The 23,313-nt window shown below is 38.4% G+C and overlaps 1 protein-coding gene across 4 annotated transcripts in view; it reads left to right on the plus strand.

Annotated features, from left to right (window-relative positions):
- Positions 1-23,313, plus strand: part of KLHL29 (kelch like family member 29) — a 2,735,259-nt gene that overhangs the window by 364,335 nt on the left and 2,347,611 nt on the right. The gene's annotated exons all lie outside the window — the stretch shown is intronic.

The following is a 23,313-nucleotide window of genomic DNA, read 5'->3' on the forward strand; positions in this document are numbered from 1 at the left end:
CTAAAGGAAGAGTGGTGAGGTGAGACCAGTTAATTTTGGAGAGTTGGTGAATAAAGGAGTTAGGACAGAAATGAGAAAGTGAGCGGGTGATAATTTGTTAGGTTTGGTAAGGTGGGGAGTATGTCTGGTAACTGTTATAGGGCAATGGTCGCTGAGGGTATTTGGAAGGGTTTGGGAGTTATGATAGTTTTAGGGTGGGAGACCAATATCCAGTCAAGAAGAGAGCAAGGTAGGTGAGATTTATTAATGTAGGTTTGGGTTGTGATTAGCTGCTCAAACCCATGTAGGTTTATACAGGAAGTAGTGTTGGGAGCTTGTATTGCAAGCCAGTCAATATTTCCATCTCCCAGTATAATTAGTTCATTGTGGATGGTATGTGAGAGGTGAGATAGGATGTTCTCAAGTATGTTAATATTATCACCAGGGGGAATATAGATTGCTGCGACAGTTATGGTGTTGAAACTGTTAAGTTTGAAGTTGGTCAGTAGGAGTTCAGCTGGTGAGAAGGAGAGTAAGTCTACTGTGGGACTGATTTGGGAGAGACAGTTGGAGTAGAGTATGAAGACTCTTCCTCCTTTTCTTTTAGGTCAATATAATCTAAGGATATTATAGCCAGGAGGGATGATTTCACTGTCCAGATGGTGTGGGTTTAACCATGTTTCAGTTAGGGTAACTGTGTCAAGAGTATAGTTAGCATATCCAAGCATGGAATTCTTGAACTTTATTTACAAGGCTCCTGACATTGATAGAGCAGAATTGTACTTGTTTTTGTGGGTTGGAGGGGTTGGCAGGTTTAGATACAGGGAGGTTATTGTTCAGGGTAGTGTCTGTAAGGCCTGGGTTAGGATGAATGTCACCAGAAAGAAGTAGAGGTTTGTAATGGGGTTTTAATTTGAGTAAGTAGACTTTGTTTTTTTGTTTTAAAGGGGAGGGGGAGATATTTTTATTTTAGGAATGGGATTGGTGGGGGGAGGATGGAGGGACAAATTAGTAGATAGGGTTGTGGTGTAGTACTTGAGTTAAGAGTAGTATTTGAGGGATGGAAATAGGGAGTAGGTAATTGTGAGTGATAGCAGGTGAGGTGATAGAGTATAAGGAGTAGAGAAGATAAGAGTATAGTTTGAGTTGTAAGAGACATGTCACTTTATGGGATGTAGAACTGAGTATGAGAGGAAGGGGTGGGAGTAAAGTATAGTAGTCTTTGATAGTGGAAAGTAGGTAAGTGCCGGGAGGAGCAAAGAAGAGAGGTAGTATGAGAACAGGAAGTAGATTGTGGGGGATTTGGGAGAAAGTGAGGGGGTGTGGTTGTATGGATAGGTATAAATGGGGGGGTGGGAATGGGGGTGGTAGGGGAGCGAAGTGAGCGAAGCAAACGGAGAGGGGCTACACCTTCCAGAGAGAACTTAGCTAAAAAATACTATCAGCTAGTCCAGTGACACTTACTAGAGATGCTACACATGGAGGGATTTCAGCTGCAATTAGAGCAAATATGACATCCAAGGTTTTTAAAACCTTTGGTGTGTTGTACCTAAGCAATCACTTGGGGGCTGGGGGAAGAGAAGGAAACCATCAATTGGAATTTAAAGTAGCAGGGGAGAATCCAAGGTACTCTACTAACCAAGCTAATTATCAAAGGAAAGCCCTTTCCTCACTGTTGTGCGATCTCTGAGTTGGTATATATATATATATATATATATATATATATATATATATATATATATATATATATATATATTTAGCGGGGGTGGGGAGCAAGCCCCCCATAATAGCAAGTTTGAGGTTCGGCATTTTCGATATTTAGAGCGTTTGCAATTTTGAACTTTTGCTGTTATAGACCCGAACTTAATAAGCTCCTCCCTTTGTACACTGCTGTTGATATCTTGAATTATTTATTTGCCTTTTCTTATGCTTATACTGAAAACGTGCATTTTGCCTCTCATTGTCTATTCTACTGATTTACTTGCTCTGAATTCATTATCTAGCTAGCTATTGGATAAAATAGAGTATTTTCTCCTGTTTGATTCTCAGTTGGAGCGCCTTCTGTGTAGAGTCAGCATATCCTCCCCACGGTCGAATGACATGCAGGTAGGTGTGTGCGTGAATTGGTGTGCCTGCCTTGAAGTTTGGGCATCGGGCTGGTAACTCAACACCATATGGCAACCCCTAACTGGGAAAAGCCGTAAGAAAGAAAGTTAGCAAGCACTTGTTTTTACATCAGGAGGTCAGTAGATTTTCCATCTAGTACACTGGGATGTAGTTTGGTCTGTTTAGGTTGGGGAAACACTTGAGATTTCTGCATGTAGTTTTATTGGCTAGATGGCATATTAATCAGCTTATCTTGTTTTCTAAATTCTGTGAAATTGTGTGGCTCTTGGCTCATTTGTACAAAGTGAAGTACTGTTATTAAATAATCATACTCTTATAAGCTGTTTAAAGTACACTGCTGTATCTGTATCTTTAAGTTTGTTTGTGGCAGCATTTTGTAAATTTAAGTTTGCTTTGGTAGCGTTTCACTCTGGACACACCTTTACTATGCGTTTACGTTATGAGGACTGGGATTATTCATCTAGTGGTAGTAGGTGTTTACCTGGTCTACCTGAGGTGGAAGCACACAAAAAGGCTCAAGTATTTTTTGCACTTCTCTTACATACTGTGACTGTACTTTATCAGTTTTAAAAACTGTATTGTCTGCTTCTGCTTTATGTAGTTAACTGACTATATTACATTGTATCTTGTTAGTTGTAGGGCTGTTGTTGGTAGTTTGTGTGGTCTTGTTACATGTGGGTTCCAAACCAGCTATTCTACATTAAGAAAGTGTTTTTCTGCATCCTTGTAGCAGAGGTCTGCTAATCTAACCTAAGTTGGTGAGTGCTGGTGGAAGGCTTATTGTGTGCTTTCCTGATTGTCAGTTAGCTAAAATTGTTTCTCTTTGCTTGTATTTAAGTCTCACATTTGTGTGGGGTATGGCATAGACACTCAGAGCTGCTCATCATTTGGTGACTTTGCTACTTATTGCTGAGAATCTACTTTCACCTGGAATAATCCACTACTGAAAATTCAAAAATAAGTATTTTTGTACTTCTCTTATATACTGTGACTGCACTTTAGCATTTTCCTGAACTATTTGCTGTTATCTTTGCTTATTGTGTGCTTTCCTGATTAGTAGTTAACTTAAAACTTGTTTCTCTTTGCTCATATTTAAGCCTCACATTTGGGCAGTGCTGCTCTTCATGCAGTGGCAGTTAGCCATGCAATGTATAGACAGAAAAACCTAGAGGCTCAGTTGTTCTCTAAACAGCTGTAGGTGAAACCCTTCCAAGCTTTTCTGCTGCTCTAGGAGTAACTCAGTTGTACACTGAGCACCATTGCCATATTGATTAACTTTAGTCTACACAAAGTATAGGTCCCTCTTGTAGTCTTAGTGCTACCAGCACAGTCAAATTAACCCATTCCCTTCCCTAGTAAAACATACAGTAAGAGCTTACTATCATGTACAGGCAGTTTCCCATCATCTGTCTGGCAAGTCTGATAGACATGGGCATCCTGAGGCAATGTAGCAATTGTGTTATGTATACTGACAACCACTTAGTCCTGAAACAAACAATTTATGTGAGAGATGTAGTTATACTATGAAATTGGAGGAACTCTCAGATAAGGACAAATCAAATGCCAAACAGGTTGTCAGCACACACACAGATAGTTCCCATACTAAATAAGGACATGGCACATAAACCCACATATGCAGAGGTACTCACTAGTAACTTACCAAAAGATCAGAGGCCTCCCAAACGGAAACCACTTACACATTTAACAACAATGCAAAAAACAACCGCAACACATAATAACACACACCAGTGTCTCAACAAATAAGCTCATAAGGCGTAACACCACAAGACCTAATGTATTGGTCATAGGTGACATCATTGTGAGATACACATATGTTCCCCTCACCAGGCTGGATAAGGAGCGGGTTACGGTTAGCTGCCTATCAGGTGCCAGGATTGGTCAAATTACTCAAACATTCATGCCACCCAAACACAAGTACCGGTATACCTTTGTCATAGTCCATGTGGGGGTGAATGACTTGAGATGTAGCTCACTGAACTATATGAAGAATGACATGACTGAGTTCTCAGATTATGTATCACAGGCAGGTATAAGCCTAGCTTTAAGCAACCTTGTACCTTCTCCAAAGATGATGCCACAATACAAACAAAAAATGATTGACTTTAACAATTGGCTTAGCTTCTGGTGTCAGTCCAAGAGGATCCAATATCTGTCAGCCCTGGGAAGACATGGTTGTCAGGCCATGCTGCTTTGCCAGAGATGGTTTGCACCTGTGTTCTCTAGGCTTTCAGATACTGGCAAAGGCATTAGCCAACCCTGTTGTGCCTTTTTTAGGCATTGACAAAATAACCAAGCTCCCATTGTAACAAAATCCTCTCTAGACAAACTCAAGGTACTGCTGCTTAATGCAAGGAATCTAAACAAGAAACTGCACTCCGTGGAAGCACCCCTCACTTTGAAAGATGCTGAGAAATGGTTCAAACGTGTGGAAAGCACCATGGCCAAACAGGGCTACAATATGTTCCATATGTTCAGACCACAAACTGAGCATGAAAGAACCAAGGAAAGAGGTGTATTCAGCTTCATTAAAGATAGGTACATCTCAAATCTGATCAAACAGTATGACTGTCTTGAGCTATTCCATGTCCAATTAACTATAGCCAAAGCCTCCTACCACATCATAGCTAGCTATAGGTCCCCCACCTTGAAACAGGATAAGCATACCGCAAACCTGGACTTACTGGAGTCACTTGCCATACAGCCGAGCCCTTACTCATGGGTGATTTTGATTATCCTAAGATCGACTGGGAAACATACATGACCACAAACATGCTGTCTCAGAGGTTCTTGTACTTTGTTAATGCAAATGTTCTGGAATAGCTAGTCAGCACATCCACAAAAGGCTCAAATGTCCTGGACATAGTACTTACTAACATGGGAGAGCATTACACCCCCTCCCCCGTGTGATGTCCTCAATGGCAAGATTAGACCATAAATCAGTCTCATCCAATGTAATTATAAGGCCAAATATCCCAAGCTCAAAAACCCTTAAGAATTTTTCAAAGACAGATTACCTCCTACTAAGTGATGGTATAAGAAGTTTCAAAGCCCCCTCAAATGCAGATAACATGAACTCCTATGCAGAGGTGTACATGAATGCCCTGCATAACCACGTAAGCAATTGTATAGAATCAGCTTTACCTGACCAGATAAAAAACAGGTCTTGCCAAAAAAACAAACCTCCCTGGTGGACCCCTAGTATAAACAGGCTATACAACAATAGAAAGAAACTAATGTCCAAGAACAAGAGGTAACTGTCTTAGCAGAGGAAGAAATCCCTCTCTAGGTTAAACAAACAAATTACAGATCTTGTCAAGCCCTCCAAAGCTAATTATGAGCAAAAGTAGCATCCCTAGCTAAAGATAATCACAACGCATTCTTTAACTACATCCAAAATCTAAAAGGGAATACCCAGCTATGCACTGAACTGGTGGGGATGGCACCAGCCATACACAACCTGATGTAATAACCAACCTGCTAGCTGATAGATTTGGAGCTAACTTTACTCCCCCCCATTCCCTCTTGTCATCCCCCAAAGTATACCTGCCACAATTCCTCAGCCTGTTATCTCAAGAGAGCAGGTCATCTCAGCACGCTCCAAGGCCAAAAACAAGGCATCAATGGGACATGAAAACATCCCAGGTTGCCTTTTAAACAACTTAAAACTTAACATAGCAGACCCACTTGGATCCCTGTTTAACCACAGCCTGTGAACTGACTGTGTTCCGGTGCAATGGTGGACATTATCAGTAATCCCTATGCACAAAGGGTGACCATCAACTTACCCTGGGAATTATAGACCCATAAGCTTGAATAGACTCATCTGCAATGCCATGGAAAGAATCATTATGGACCTTATTAACAAGGACATAGGTAACCTCCAAACTCTGGACCCAACCCAGTTTGAATTTGTTAAAGGTACATCATACCTATTAAACATGGCTGTCTTCTTCAAGAAAGTCAGCAAAGCCCTGGATGAGGGAAAGACAGTGCATGCCACCTATCTTGACCTAGCCAAGACATTTGCCACAATCCCCCATTCAGGTATTATAGAGAAACTCTCAATTGGGAATTACCACTACATTACCAGATGGTTAGCTAACTGGCTCACTGACAGGGCACATACTGACAAAGTGGGTGACTTCACCTCTATCAAAAGACCAGTCACAAGTGGTTTTCCACAGGGTTCTATGCTGGGCCCCTTACTGTTCAGAATTTATTTCCCAGAAGTCCAGGCAGTCTTGGATGGCTTGTGGCTGCCCAAGTTCACTGATGATTGCAAATTGGAGTAAACACTGAGTCCCTCAACAAAGTTGATATACTGCAGATAGGATTAACACAGACAAATGATTTGTACCAAAGACATGAATTAAAGCTGAATGCAAAAAAATGCATTATTATTCCCTTTGGGAAAGCTAACATCCATGCTAATTACATTATAGACATTACCGCAGATGTATAGACCCAGTGGTATATGATCTGGATACTCAGGTTGATAGCAATCTGAACTTTGACCACCATGTATCCACAGTAGTAAGTGAAACCCTTCTGTGTGTTACATCTTATAAATAAAGGCATCATATCTAGATCTAAGGATGCTGTAATTCCATTATACTCAGCCCTCATCAGACCAATAAGTGAGTACAATGCTCCATTTTGCATGTACCTCACCAGATACCTGCAACAACTGGAGAGACCACAGAAATTTCCCACCAAGAAATTACAGGGGACACAACACAAGACTTATGTGGAAAGACTGAAAGCTTCATCACTGCATTCCATCTTCTACAGGTTGCTAAGGGGGGAGCTGTGCCTGGCTTACAGGGCAGTCTCTGACCCACCCCTGATGGAAATACTGCACATTCGTAAACCAAACTGCATGAAGGTCACTTGCTCCAAGGATCTCAACCCAGTCTCTGATATGAATAGGTCATGTTGGAGAGGTAGATACATCTCCCAGAGAGTCCCACTTCTCAGGAACAAGCTTCGAGTTCACATGAAACAGATTCCCTCCCTGACCCTTTTCAAATGCAACCTAAATCAATGCACGGTTCACCACAAATTCACTCCTGGGGTGGTGCCCATGTCCCTCCTGGACACAGGAATTCAGTATTAACTACCATAGACCCTTACCTCTGCGAACTTCACTCACCTAACCAACAACAATTGGGGCAACTGAAGTACATATGGCTAGGCTTGTAAGGGCTGTAGGGCCCTTAGCCTAGTAGCCTGCTATGAACCTATGACAGGAAATTAGCCAGATCAAATACAAAGTATGTTTGCATACAAATAAAAGTATGACTAACACACCACAAATTGGAACAGGCACAGAAAATGATTATTAATCTAAAAAAAAAAAAAACTTATATTCTACTCATTTTTACTTCGGGAAAACAGAAAGTGTAATGCAAGCACACATTTTTCCTCTTTGATATTGTGCACTGTGACCCTAATCCTGATTCCTACAACACATACTTTTCTGTCACATCCCGCTGATCTTCTGTGACCTGACACATAGGAATATAAAAATAACGCATATCAGTACAGACACTCTATTCAGTAAGCCTGACATCTGTGTAGTTATGGAAATTTGGCTAAAATCTCACAAAGTTCGCTGTGGTACTTCTTCCAGGCTGTATAATTTTGGTAAGTGAAGATCACACAAATAAGTAACAGCAGTAATAGCACTGATTTATGTAGCCTCTCTCTGATGTTCACATCTCTCTTCAAATCACAACTTCTACACAATGACATGTCTTTCCAACTTTCCATTAAAATTAATTCCACTAAGCACACACTGATTGGAGATGTTGGCATTTTACCTTAGGTAAAATAAATAAAAATAAACAAAGTAGCACATTTGCTATCCTTCATGTCATTGCTGAACTAATAATACTTGGTGGTTTAGGCTGGAAATTAGTAGTAGATGTATACTTGCAACATAGCTTGCAGCTATATGGCCTTGACAAAATTATTATATCTGTTACCAGGAGACTCCAAAAGATGAAGCACCATAGCTATCATGTAACACATCTGCTCTCTGTAACATTTGTAGCTCCTAGACTGCCTATACTATCAGGTTGGAGCACCTTACCAAATAGTTGCTGCTTATAACATTCTGATTTTCTTCTAGTAAAAGTGAAGTGCCAGACTGAACAGTTGTTGCTCCTGACACCTTCCTTTCTAGTGCACTTACTGTCAGCTGTGAATTCCCTGACTTATTGGAGCTCTTTCTAAGCTTTATGCTTCCACCACTTCTTGCATCCAGGGCAATCATCATTTCACATTTGCAGACTGATTGGTTCCAAATAATGTGGGTGATTTGCCCACTACCTCCTCTCCCACCCACAATTCTCCAGTCACCCATGGATCATTTAATTATAACTACCTGCACCTACCCATTCAACTTCCCACAGACACACCCCTTAAAGCCAGACTGATATGAAGTCACGCATTCCACAAATGATATTTAAAAGCATACACACTCCCCAGCCAACATCAAACTAGCTTTCTGCCTAACTACCACTAGTCTGTACCACTTGATCCCCTACTCCAGCGCCGTATCTCCTACAATCTACTCCATAACTGCAGATACTTAATTCTTTCTTCCCATGGCTACCATGTTACATTCACAATAAATCTATAACATCTTATGGGTTCATGTCACTACATCGACATGTCATTATGTCGACAATTACTGCAGTGACACGAAATAATCGACAATTGAAACCGTCGACAACTGGAATCACACACTTTAACTTTACCGACAACCCGACTGCACTTTTAAATGGAATGCTACCTTGGGCCGAGTACTAACATGGGTCAAGATGGGGGTGAAACACCAGTAATGTAGACGTACAAATCACGCCCCTATCTTGACCCATGTTAGTACTCGGCCCAAGGTAGCATTCCATTTAAAAGTGCTGCCGGGTTGTCGGTAAAGTTAAAGTGTGTGATTCCAGTTGTCGACGGTTTCAATTGTCGATTATTTTGTGTCGCTGCAGTAATTGTCGACATAATGACATGTCGATGTAGTGACATGAACCCCATCTTATACCCTGTACAACACAAAACAAAGCCAAGCAATATTCCTTGTCCCCCACTATCACCTACCCCCTCCAGCATAACAGTCAGTCATTCCCTCACTACCCACAACACATGCATCTCACATCTTACTTATCTTTATCTCAATTCCCACTACCCAGTGCATACCATAACACTGACTGTAATCTTCCTGCTTTTAACTCATAAGTACAGAACTCTTCCTCATGAAGATAACAGCACTACATACACTCTACTTCTTGGCAATAAACTTAACACTGTCTCTTCTTCCTGACCCCACCCCTGGGCATCACATGCATACACTAGACCACGATCACCTCCACATGTACACCTCAGCTACTTCTTACCACATTACCTAAAACCAGTACATCTACCCACACACCCCTCTGCACAATTTACTGATAAACCACATATACATTTTTTGCATGTTCTGCATCAGACTTACTCTTGCTTCTAAGCATTACTGAACCCAACCCAGGCCCTAGATAACTCTACTCTGCCAACTGTATATTGTCATACAGTACCAAAACAAACAAAGCAAAGCAACTTCAGTCCTTCTTAACCACTAACAGCACCAACATTTTGGGCATGTCAGACTCTTGGATGAAGCCAGATACCCCAAACTTGAACTAGCATTTCTCAAACTACTCCTACCTATTTAATGCCATATCAGATAATATAGCAGGAGGGGGAACACTCTTCCTCATTAAAACATTACTAACAATCTACTCCCACCACCAATGCTGCATGAACCACAATCATTGCCATAACTGGCTAAGCATCCCTATCACTCCTAACAAAAGTTACCCTTAAACCCGCGTAGGCTTTTGCATCCCTCCATCCTTTAATGCCACAAAATTCAAATCTCTACTATCTAACATCCAAGACTCATGTTCACTTTACATAAACATATTAACTGTAGGTGACCTCGACTTTAACATGCTTAACTCCAAAAACCCCTTGGAATCAGAAGACATTCTGTCACATCTCAGCCTTACCCAACTCATTATTAACTTCAACCCTTTAAACATCCTCTCCAGCATCCACTTTCTACTAAACCTCATGATCATGAATGATCCGTATTATATGTAAAGCATTTTGATCCTACCTTCATTCAAAAACTACACTGACCCATAACCTTCACCATGAGGCCTGCCATTAGCAAAACTCATCCATTCAAATCACTTTCTGAACTTAACACCAACAGAATATCAAACAATTATCAAAAACCTGCTCACCCAGCTTTCACGGTACTTCTAGAATAACATTCTAGTCCTTGAAGACCCTGATCTTATTTCTAATTTCCTCACATCTTTCCTCTACAAACTATAAGACATATATTTCCCAGCAGTATCTATACTCTAGAGATCCTCCCCCAATGAATGGCTTAACAGTAAAGTGTGGCTTAAAGTGCTATGCAAAGTCAGAGATAAAGCCCAAACCAATTAAAAACAGCTTGTGCCATATGAAAATTATAACCTGTTAATGCACATAAGAAAGCTAGCTAAAAAAGCCGCTATTTACCACAAAGCCAGACCTCTCACCTTCTATCAGCACACAACTGTCTAGAATCAAAATAAATTCTCAAAGCTTATAAAATATATTGTTAGAAGCGATTCGCCAAAAAACCCATTGCAAAGCAATACCATCCCCACTTCTTCTGGATCCCTTGCTTCTGGTGACTTCCATTTGGAGCACTCCAATCTTTCAACCCTGAACATTCCAATCAATAACATTACACCTCCTCCAAAAAGAACTCCCAAACTAATTCTCCTCCATTCTGCTTCATCACCATAACCAAAAACACTGTTTTCAAAATTATCAGTAGCATCCATTCAGATGGTCTGTTTGAAAGCAATAGACTTCACCCATGGATTATCTGAAAGCAATAGACTTCACCCATGGATTATCTGAAAGCAATAGACTTCACCCATGGGTTATCTGAAAGCAATAGACTTCACCCATGGATTATCTGAAAGCAATAGACTTCACCTATGGATTATCTGAAAGCAATAGACTTCACCCATGGATTAGCTTCCATTGTAAAGACCACTTTCTCACCCTACTCATAGGATCATAGGAGATTACTAGGCTATTGACCCGGAGGTCATTTTAGGCCTAGCCATTTCATCCCAGTGTAATACAATAGAAATGAAGAAAATTGCAGCAGTTATACAAAGCACGGCTCCAAATCGCATATAACGTAAACAAATAAACGTTTTAATACTTGGTAAGTGCTTTCACCACTAGCTGTGGCTTCATCAGACCATATACAAGTATAAAAAACATTTTAAAGCCATTTTTAAAACACTCACTATTCAACTAATTAACTTCAAATTATCTTTCAGCGAATCATTGCACTGCAAACCCACCCCCATGCTTTGCGATTGACAGCCTTAGTGCGTTGCAATTCTCAGTTTACAAAAACAATGTTTCATTCTACTAAATACCCCTATAAATATTAAGACATTAGAACACCAACTACTATAAATGACTTTACTTGCTTTATTTAATTTATATGTCATTTAGATCAACTTTGAATAGTGCAATCTCAAGTCAATATTAATACATAGCTACCTAAGCAATTCAACTTACAATGAAAAAGTCTACCTAAGTTGCATGTTGGCCACTCTTGCGTGTGGTCATGTGACTCTGTCTCGTTCTGAACTATGCATTCACTGCTATCAAGCCATTTGCCAGATAGAAATCTAGAATGGCCTCTCCTTCTTTATTCCTGTTGCCCCACACATGTGGACCCTGGTAGTCTGTGAAAGAAAATAATTGAGTGCCCACTGTTATAGCTATTTAAGGTATAGGTACTTATATGCATTCTGAAACTGAAATGTTATACAGCATGGGATACAGAGTCGTTATTCACTACAGTAGTGAAATAAAATGTTATGTAGCACGGGGCATAGAATCGTGTTTCACTACAGTAGTGAAATGAATGACTATTACTTGCTTCTCATTATTCAAAATGTTCAGATTATATTTAGGATTGTTTGACGCCATGTTAAGGCTTGGGTAGCAATGTTACACTATTTTAACAGTCATCTGAATAGTTTGAAAGAAATGAGATCAGAGAATATGGATAGTCTCAGCATATTAGCTGTATATTTTTAATAAGTATAAGAGTCGAGGGCATGTATTAAAGGTGCAATAGGTTTGCTATAATGGTTAAGGACTTTATTTCACAGATATAAGGTACAGAGTTTGATTCTATTCTCTGGTTATGGGCTAATCTTGCAATAGTCTGCAGACTGATTGCCTTCTAGAAATTAACTCAAGTGCACGTTTAGTTCATCTGACAGTTTTAGAAGTTGGAGTCTATTTAATTTATATTATTTTAAAAATAAAACTAATTTTTTAAAGTTCAAATGTTGCTTTATGTATATTATTAATTAATATCAGTCTAAAAACACAATCCAAAATATAGGGTTCTGCCAAAATATTTCCTTTATAAAAGGGGTCCTCCAGCTTGCAAAGTTTCAGACCCACTTATCTAGACTTCAGAGTCGTGAATAAGCTAAGGCTGAAATATGCAAATAGGAGTCATAGTGAACTGAAGCAGACCTACATGAACAAGCAGGTGCACGTGGGAGGGGATGAGTAAGAAACCCTAGTAAGACAGATTGCTTTGCTTTGAAATATATTACTGTTCCAAAGACAGACTTATATTTAATTTTAAACTTTCAGCATAGTGCTGTATATGGAGAGAAAAACAATAAAAAGTTATAATGTTATATCAAGGAATAAAGTGTCCAGAACAATGAAATTAGGTCAGGTTGAAAAATGCTAATTAGAACTTGAATGACTTGAAGCAAGACTGGATGAACCAGCAGTCATATGGGGGAGGGTTGAGAAAGAATAAGAACACAGTAAGATTGCTAATTGTCATAATTATAAGTATGCGAGTAAAGTAGGCACAAATCATCATAATAATGATAACTTAAGGCATAAAAGGTAGACAATAATGTGGCTTGACATTTATTTTTTATGCAAAAACACAATTTGTCTGTAAGTACAGATTTTCAGCCATGTCCTGTTTTGTAGGAGAAAAGCACACTATAATTTTGTTCCAGAAATTATAGTATCCAGAGTGCAAAGCACCAAAGTAAAGTTAAAATCTATTAACATCAGAGAGACTGTCCCAGAGTAAATCTGAATCAGTTTGAAGGTATGCAGGGACTGAAGGATGAGATTGTATCAAATCAAAAATTAACTAAGACCTTAGTAATGTTGTTGTTGTTATTGTGTCTTTCGGCTTTTCCCGGTTAGGGGTCGCCACAGCGGAACTCCGGTCCGCTAATGATTGGTAGTTGATTTTTATGTGCCGAGTTACCAGCCTTGATGCACAACCTTCAACAAAGGTACGCCCATTCACACATGTCTCCACGCAGAAGACACTCTAGCTGAGAATCTAACCGGACAGCGTCTTACTGTGAGGCGACAATGCTACCGCAGCACCACTATCTATAAAAACACCATCTTCTGTAACATATTAAGAGCAATATGTTAAGTAAAAATAGAAGCACTGTGTTTAAATTTAGACTTAATGGTGAAAAGCAACTGAAAAAAAACTGGAAAATTAGAAGCACAATTGTGAGCTGCAGCTTATATCTCATACTGGAAGATTTGTTTGCTAATATGGAGAGTAAAAGTAAAAAACAAAAGAGAACTTGAAGACCACCTCTGGTGGAACAGTTTCATAAATGAATATAACCTCTCAGTTCTGCTTGAACTGAAAATTATATTTTAGGTTTTGGTTAAAACATATTAAATACGAAGGTCACACAAGTATAAATAATTACATCATGCTTAAATTGTAAATCACAGCTAAGAAAAAGTTGGAATGAGCAAAGAACTCAGAGGACAAAGTCTATGAAAGCCAAATTTGAGGTAAATTTGGCCTCCCATCCCAATGACAACTACAAGGCATTCTTTAGCTATGTCTGCAACATCAAATGTGACACACAATTGTGTGCAGATCTCATAGTTAATGGAGTCACCTATACTGAGCCAGAATATATAGCAAACTTACAGGCAGCAAATTTCAGCTCCAACTTTAACCCTGTCTCCCCCTCAACCTTCCCTCAGGAAACACCATCAAATGTAACTCCGCCTGCCATCACTAGGAAACAGGTCCCTAATGCTCTCTCTAAGACCAAGAACACTGCATCAATGGGCCCAGACAGTATCCCAGGATGCCTTCTAACTAGAATGGAATATGACTTCTCAGGTCCTGTGGAATTGCTATTTAACTGTAGTCTCCAAACAGGCTTTGTGTGCCATGAATGGAAAAGAGCAACAGTCATCCCTCTGCACAAAAGTGGGCCATCTACAGACTCTAGAAATCATAGACCCATAGTCTCACCAGTCTCATATACAAAGCCATGGAAAGAATTATCACGTAAATGATCCATAATGACATAAGAAATCACCAAACACTGGACCCAATTTGGTTTCGCAAGGACAGGTCATGCCTACTCGACCTGGTGGACTTCCTTGAGAAGGCCACAAAAGCAATGGATGCAGGTGAAACAGTTCACACTGCCTACTTTGTCCTGGCCAAGGCTTTTGACACAATACCTCTCTTGGACATTGTTGACAAACTCAAGGGGTTAGGTACGAATTTTTATGTCACCCAGTGGATAGCCAGATGGCTTATAGATAGAACCCAGGAAGATTGAGCTGGGGAGTCCACCTCTACAAAGAGGCCAGTCACAAGCATTGTCCATCAGGGATTTGCCCTGGGACTGCATCTTTTTGCCATTTACTCCTCTGAAGTCAAAGTCAATGTCAGTGGTCTCTGGCTGACTAAATTTGCTGATGATTGCAAATTAGGAGCTGTCACTGAATCCCCCACTGACACAAATGTTCTTCAGGAAGGGCTGACACACACAAACAACTGGTGTCAGAGCCAAGGACTAAAAGTAAATGCCAAGAAATGCGTAATAGTATCCTTCGGGAAGTCATCCATCCACCCCTGGTAACTATCTTATTCACAACACACCCCACAAAGTAATCTAGCTTTTGATCATCACGTCTCTACAGAAGTGAGGAAATCATTCTATGTTGCAAAACTTATAAACAAAGATATGGCATCTAGGAGCAAGGAAGTCATTATTGCACTGTACTCGGCATTCATCAGAGCTATCATTGAGTACAGTGCCCCCTTTGTTATGTACTTATCTAGGCATATCCAACAATTGGAACATTCACAGAGGTTCCTTGCTAAAAGAATACAGGGCATAAGTAACATGTTCTATGCAGACCTCAAGGCCCTATCCCTGTATTCTGTCTTCTACAGGTTGTTGAGGGGAGATCTATGCCTGGCATAAAAGGCATTGTCATACCCCACTCTGATGTATTTTCCGCATGTCCTCAAAGCAAACAGCACCAGGATAATCCATTCTAAAAACTTAAACCTTTCATGTGATATAAGTAGGACCTGCTGGAGAGGTAGGTATGTATCCCAGAGACTACCCTTTCTCTGGAATAAGCCCCACATCTATGTGAAGCAGAGTTTTTCCAAAACCAGTTCAAGTGTAACTTGGAAAATTGGGTGGGTAAAGGAAAATTCATCCCTAGTTTGGCACCTATGTCTCTAATCGACACAGACAGCCTGTAAATGGTGCATCTCCCAGGCCCCTGCCTATAAGTGTTTAATCTCCCAAGGCCCTGCTTACACTTAGCAAACATATTAGTACTTGTCAGAGATATGGGATGCATGGCTAGGCTTAAAAAGGCCTTTGTGGTTGTTAGCCTAGAAACACCTATGAACCTATAAAAATGTTTTTTCTACTTCTTTTTAGTTGCTCTGAAAAGAAGTTCAAAAGAAGCATGTTTTGCACACGCTTGGAACGACCAGGCCTCGTGTGTAAGTGACACCTATAGAACTGCAGAGACAACATTGACACTTTTCTAAGACCTAAAAAAAGGACAGCTTATGACCAAGAAGAGAGATCAAAGTAAAATAAATATGCAAAGAGCAGCCTGCTGATAAAAGAATTTACAAAATATACTGTACCATCTAATCTGAGGAAGAAGGGAAAAAGTTAATCAAAGAACAACAGTGATGAAAAAATAAAGTATGTAGGAGAATATCAATTGTAAGACTGCTTTGTAAATTAATGGATAGTTTGACACTTCAGTATATGCAGAACCCCAGGTACGATACCCAAAAAATTAGCATAGCCTTGCAAGCTGGAAAAGAACGCAGGACTGCTGACTTAATCACCAGGATAAAGCTATAAAAGAAAGGCTTCTACAAATATCATAATGACCTCATTAAGGTAAACATAAGAAAAGGACCTATTAGACTACTTACAGGAGCCATTGATAGAAATCACATATTTTTGGAATTGTAATAAATTGACTAACAGTGTAATAAGCAGTAAGAAAACTACATCCAACAAACAGTGCAGAAAGGACAAATTCTTAGCTTGAATGTTTTATTAAATTAATACATATGGCTGTGTATCCTTTTTCAAGCAGGCTTGAATTCAACTAATTTATCCAGAATTACATTTGATTCTTTGCAGTCGTCTATTTTATATTTGCAACTATTCTATGAAAAACTCAGTTTAGCTGAAAAGACTATCTGAAAACAAATTATATTTTCAATTAGGAAAGCATTGTCTTCTTGCTAATTTGTCTATAATTATGGCAGGATAGACCTTCAGCTGACAGTTTTGCCACATAAAGTCTGCTTTATTCTTAGCAGTATTTTTACTGTATCTTGTAAGTTTAGTAAACTAATCTTGGAGAATCACAAGCAGGCTTAGTGTAATGTGCTTTGTGTGCCCTTTACATTTATGAAGGAATCTTTTGTCTTTAATTCCTCAGGTAATTCCTGTGCTAAGAGATTGAGAGGTATGTTCTCAGGGGGTTGCCTGAAAAGCATGCCTCTGGTAGGTTGGTAGAGCCATTGTTTGCAAGCAACCCCCTGAGAACATAACTGTCAACCTCTTAGCACGGGAATTCTGGGCAAAGCCAAAAATAATGGGGGGGGGGGCAAATCAGGGGCATATTTTAAATACTGCTCTTGTAAATTGTTAGAATAACAGGTTTTGCATTAGCTTGCATTTTCTGAGTAACATGAAGATTCAAACTCAAATGTTGGACATTACTTAGTGCTTGCAGTCCTCAATGATTTCCAGGAAACTACAAATTTTATGAGGTGCAGAATAAAAATAGTAGACAAAAATCTGCACCTTCTGCAAAATTCTGGACAGTTGAGAGGTATGCCTGAGAAGAATGTTATGGTTAATTGTTACTTATGGGTCAGTTAGATGTTTTTTTCATATATGTGATTTATGTGATGCTTATAGCAATTTTAGATGTTGCATGAGAAATAATGCCCTGTCAGATCAAAATACTTGTCTCTAATTCCGCAGTCATAGAAACTAATTCCATGGGAGTAGTAGGAGTACTGCTGACAAGGTAGATGTTTTATCCACACTTACCTGTTACTAGCTTAAGCTCTCATTTTCTTTCAGTTCAAATTGAGGAAGGTCACTAACAGAACAGGTTCATTTATTCCTTCTCTGAAAATGTATATTTTTTAAGTTTAGTTTCTTTGGTGTTGAAAAGTGAGGAAGTCTGTGTCTTTTAAATTTCCTCTCTAATCCTGCTAGCCATGCTGGTGAAAAGACTTAGTGCAGCTTTGGGTGACTTACAGAATATTCAAAGAAAAAAAATAACTGAAGATCATACAAGAAGGAGGAAACCTGAAAAAGTAACTACAGGCAGAAGGAAAATGTAGTCCAAGGGCTTTCAGTCAGAGAAATCACTGAAACATGAAAATAGCCAACAAATCAAGAGAAGACTTAGTGCTAGCAATAGCACACCCTTAAAGTTCAGCCACCATTGTGGATTGCAGTACCTTGGATTCTCACCACATAATCTGTTTATGGCCTTGGATAAATACAGAGCTTGCTTTTTTTTATTTTTTTGAAGCTTGGGCTTGGCATAATGCTTAAGGTGCTTACCTTATAGACGCAAGGTACAGCCCAGGATTTGATTCCTTACTATAAGAAGTATGGCTAAGCTTAAGAAGGCCCCTAGTATGGGATTCAAAGATGGCTGCCATTCTGTAAACACTGCTGACCTGCAGCTCCTCAATAAACCTGAGAAAAATCTGTAACCTGGGTCGATACCAAGAGGTTTGAACATCAAATTAAAGTCAAAAAAAGATGCATCTACACTTAATTAATCTATAACCAGGAAAAAAAGTGGGAAAAAAGTCTTTATCTATCAGGATTCCAAGTGATTAGCTAGCTCTGAAGAGAGAAATAAACAAAGGACTGTCTGCATTCTTCATTTTACCTGTCAGCTTGGGGAAAGGAAAATGTCACAAGAAGGAAAAAGCATGGAAACAGCTACTACCAAAACAAAGCTGTCACCAGTAAAGGATGGGAGTGCGAAAAACAAAGAATTACTAGACAGCAGGAACAACAGAAACCAGAGACTAGATCTAAAACTGATCAGCCACTGAACATGGACGATATCAAACATGCTTTATTGCCTATACAAGAAGCTTTAAAGGACCTGACTACTCAAATACAAACTTTTGGAGTTTTATGTAATCAGTTGCTGCAGAGAATGGACAAAACAGAGGCTAGAATTTCAGAAACCGAGGACAAAATAGACTTGCTGGAGAAGAAAACAAAGGTACATGATGTGGAGTTACAAGCCATGCAAAGCAAACTTATTGATTTAGAAGCGAGGTCTAGAAGAAATAATATTATTATTAGAGGAATCCCTGAAAACATTCAGTATGCAGAGCTAATACCAACTATAACACAAATACTTGAAGTTTTGTTAAATGATGCTGATGGAGTGAAACAAATTGTTATCGAAAGGGCACACAGAGCACTGAGAGAGGTACAAGCTTCTAATATGCCTAGACCTGTATATGCTAAGATATTGAACTTTCAAGATGTTAGGTTAGCAAAATACTTTTTACTGCAAAAAAGAATGGTGGCTTTGTTATGTGGAAAAATAGTAAAATATCTCTGGCTCAGGATTTACCACTGCAAGTAAGGCAAGCTAGGCAGTCTTTATCTGCATACTGTAAATTTCTGATTGATAAGCAAATTAAATTCCAGATGAAATATCCTAATGTGCTTACATTTATGGTGGATGGGATTAAATATTCTGTTTCTACTAAAAACGAGGCAAAGGGAGTGTTTCTGAAGGTTTTTAAAGTTTTACCTGCATCAGAGGGCTGAAAGAAACTTCCGTTGAGACTGGTATGCTCCTGAGGTCAGATCCAGTATTTACTATACTTTGAGGCTTAGGTAATCCTTTGTTCCCTGCTTAAGTCGTTTAGGCCACTGTAAAAGCAATAAAACTGTTTGTTTGCGATAATCCGAGGGTCTGCTGGCCGTTTTCCGAACTTTTATGACCTCTACGAACTTTTTTCGTCGAGTGGTAAACAGGAAATCTCTTGAATGCAGCTGAGAGTGTGGATTTCGATGTAACACTTCCTGTGGTCCGGCTGCGAAAGCGGTCCCCCGTCGCGAGTATTACTGATGGTTTCCTGGTTTGAGAAGCTGAAAAGAACTGACATAATGTGTTAATGTTTTTTTTAACAAGTAAATAACATTAGAATATGTACGTGAAGCATATAATAACATCTGTTTTTCCTGTTTTTTTTTTTTTTTCCTTATGCTTATAGTGTTGAACCAAATTATATTTTTACAATATCTGCAGTGGGTGCAAGGTATAGCACTGTATATATGAATATAAGTAGGTAAATAGTGGCTATTGGGTGGTGTTAATCAGACAATTAATGTCAGTATAGTTAGGAAATAAAGCATGCAATTGCAAAACTTTGATAATTGGTAGTTGCAGACTGAAGCCCGAGGGACCAAACAAAGCCAACCGTGGGTAAATTTAGCATTACCTACACCCAGAAGTGGGTTATTGCTATTATACCATGACATTATTTAAGAAAATAAACTGTTACTTTTCTTAAATAATGGCATAGTATAATGCCTGTTTACTGCCCTTCCGCAGATGTCTGGCATCCGCGGCAGTTCTGATGTACTGCTGCGCAGTACATCAGACTATGAGCAAAAGCTGTGAGAAAGCAAGATCTCCGTTGCTTTTTAGTGTCTCGCTATGTTAAATGAGTTTAACATAGCGAGACAGTTAAAATAAGCAGCGGACATCTCCGTTGCTTATTTTAAACTGTCTCGCTATGTTAAACTCATTTAATTCTAAAACGAGATCTTGCTTTCTCCGTTGTTTTAAACATGCCTCGCTATGTTAAATGGGTTTAACATAGCGAGACAGCTTTAAAATAAGCAACGGAGATCTCCGTTGGTTATTTTAAAACTGTCGCCATATTAAACCCATTTAACTATACAGTGTTTAAAAACGAGTTATACTAATGGAAAAAGTCCGGCGACGGACCTTTTCCATTAGTATAACTCGATTTACAACGGGCACGCTGGCCAATCAGCGTGCACGTTTTGGGGGGATCATGGTATAATATATGTAATTCAACATATGAAAGTACATAAGTCACCAGGTCCTGATGGTTTGACAGTTGAATTTTATAAAGAGATTGCTGATAGTTTTGGTAAAATATTGTCTCATGTATTTAACTACATAATCAGAAATAAAATTAGTGACCCTCACCTTAATGCGTCAAAAAACATCTTTATACATAAAGCTAATTCAGACCCCCAAAGCCCGGATAATTACAGGACAATAGCATTAATAAATGTGGATATGAAAATTCTCACTACCATTATAGCATGTAGATTAAAAAAGATTATGATCCATTTAATTTCTAAGGAACTGGCTGGATTTATGGCAACTAGACAAACTAGTGATAACACACTTACACTACCTAATATGATGATGTATGCTAAACAAAACAACTGTAATATTTATGCCCTTATAATAGATTCTCAGAAAGCATTTGATAGAGTGGATATAAACTTTTTGTTTGATGTGTTGCCTTATTTCAATATGCCACAGGAATTTATTCAGATACTACAAATATTATATAGTAATCCGTATAATACTACGTTATATATTAATAGGAGTTATTCTAAAAGAATACAGATTAAAAATGGTACACGGCAGGGTTGCCCTTTGTCCCCCTTATTGTTTAACCTTAATTTAGAACTTTTATTTTTATATAGTAAGCAAAATTTGTATCATAATGCACCAATACTTTATAGGAATAAATTAGTAATGTCTGCATTTACTGATGATCTTATTATTTATTGTACAACCCCAATTTATGATAGTGAAAAGATATTAAATGTTATAAACAAATTTTCAGAAGTCTCTAATTACAAAATTAATTTAGAGAAAACTAGTATTTTCCCGTTAAGAACTCCTAAACCGTTTTCATTAATGTCCCTGTTGGGGAAGACATCATGTAAAGAAAATATCAAATATTTGGGTATTAGCTTCTCTACGGATAATAAGGACTTTTATAGTAATAATATTAAATGAGTATGGGAACTAATAGTAGCTGATTGTGGCAGATGGAGGAATTTAAGACTACCGGTATTGGCAAAAGTATCAATAGTGAAAATGAATATATTACCACGAATGTTATATATCTTTAGGTCTGCTCAAGTATCAATTACAAAGACAGTTTTTTAAACAAATTCATAAAGATCTAGCTAAATTTATTTGGGAGCCAAAGAAAACTAGAATATCGTATGAGAAATTAATGACCCGAAGAGTAGAGGAGGACTTGAGTTACCAATTTTGAAGTATACTATTTAATTGTGAGCGCCAACAGGTGTTTAAGAATTGCTAATTACGAGGTAATTAGTACAAAGTGGATACCAACTTGGGTGGTCTTGAATTACAAGCATATTCTAGATCGGAACATAAATCCTAAAGCTTTACCCTTTTTGGATAAAACTAGTTTGATAAAGTATGGGATTATGGATCACTTAAAAACATATGTGTCATCTTTGCAAAATGTATTCCAATCAGTAGACTTGTTGCAATATATGATGGTTTTTCAGCCTTTCTATAGGAATCCCAATTTTAAACTAAATAATCAGTTGATTGATCTTAGTAAATTCCCATTAATCGTTAATTTGACTCTGATTGATGTTATTAATAAATTTCATTTATCGGCTTTGCAAGTTAGGCAGGAATTGAATCTTCCTAAGAGTTATATGGTTGTCATGAGACAAATCAGAGAACTTGCTCTGAGTCATTTTGAAAACTTTAAACCGGTAGTTGGAATTGTGGATAAATACTCTGAATTGTGGCAGGCTCTCCAACAGGAGGTCAAATTTATAACAACAACAAATAAATTAATTAAAGATTTAAAATTCCAGGATAAAATTCTGTTGTCAGGGTATTGGGTAAACAAAATGACAGTAGCAGATAATCAGGTATTAAAAGCAATTGATTTAACAATAAAATCGGTCTCTTTTCAAAAGTTGATGTATACGCAGGTGATGATTTGGAATAATGCTTATTATACTCATCTTAGGTTACATAAATTTAATCCTAGGAATTCACCAACTTGTCCATATTGCACAAATCAAACGGTGGATCTTCTTCATATGTTCTGGAGCTGCAAGTGTATATATAAACTTTGGAACTCTCTTAGAACACAACTACAAAAGATGGGTTATCAAAGTTCAGCGTTATCATGGGAATTTATGATTCTACATGTTCCTCCAAGAGAGCTCTCTAGGTCACAAACTATAATATGTATGAATATTTTTTGCTGATGAAGTTATATATAGCTACAAATTGGTTAGAACCAGATAAGACATCATGGGATAATTTCAAGCTTGTGGCTATAAAGCATATATTAGCACATAAATTACTCCTGAAGCAAAGTAACAAAAATATTAATAACCCGAAAATATGGGAAAAGGTTTTTAACATTATATTAGCATAATACTGTTATTAGGAATATATTAAAGTTTGGATTTATATGTGGAGGAAACAATGTTTTGAAAATATGTATGCTATGTATGGACGCAAAGTACTTCTACAAATGTTTTGGCTTTGTTTTTCTTCCCTGGTGTCTTCTTTTTTGGAATAATGAAGATTTTTATATGGAAGCATTTCATGTAGATATTGTATATAGTTCTGATAGTAATAGTAGTGAATTAT

Source organism: Protopterus annectens, chromosome 2.part1, assembly GCF_019279795.1.
Source record: "Protopterus annectens isolate FY-2018-M chromosome 2.part1, PAN1.0, whole genome shotgun sequence".
Classification (NCBI taxonomy): domain Eukaryota; kingdom Metazoa; phylum Chordata; order Ceratodontiformes; family Protopteridae; genus Protopterus; species Protopterus annectens.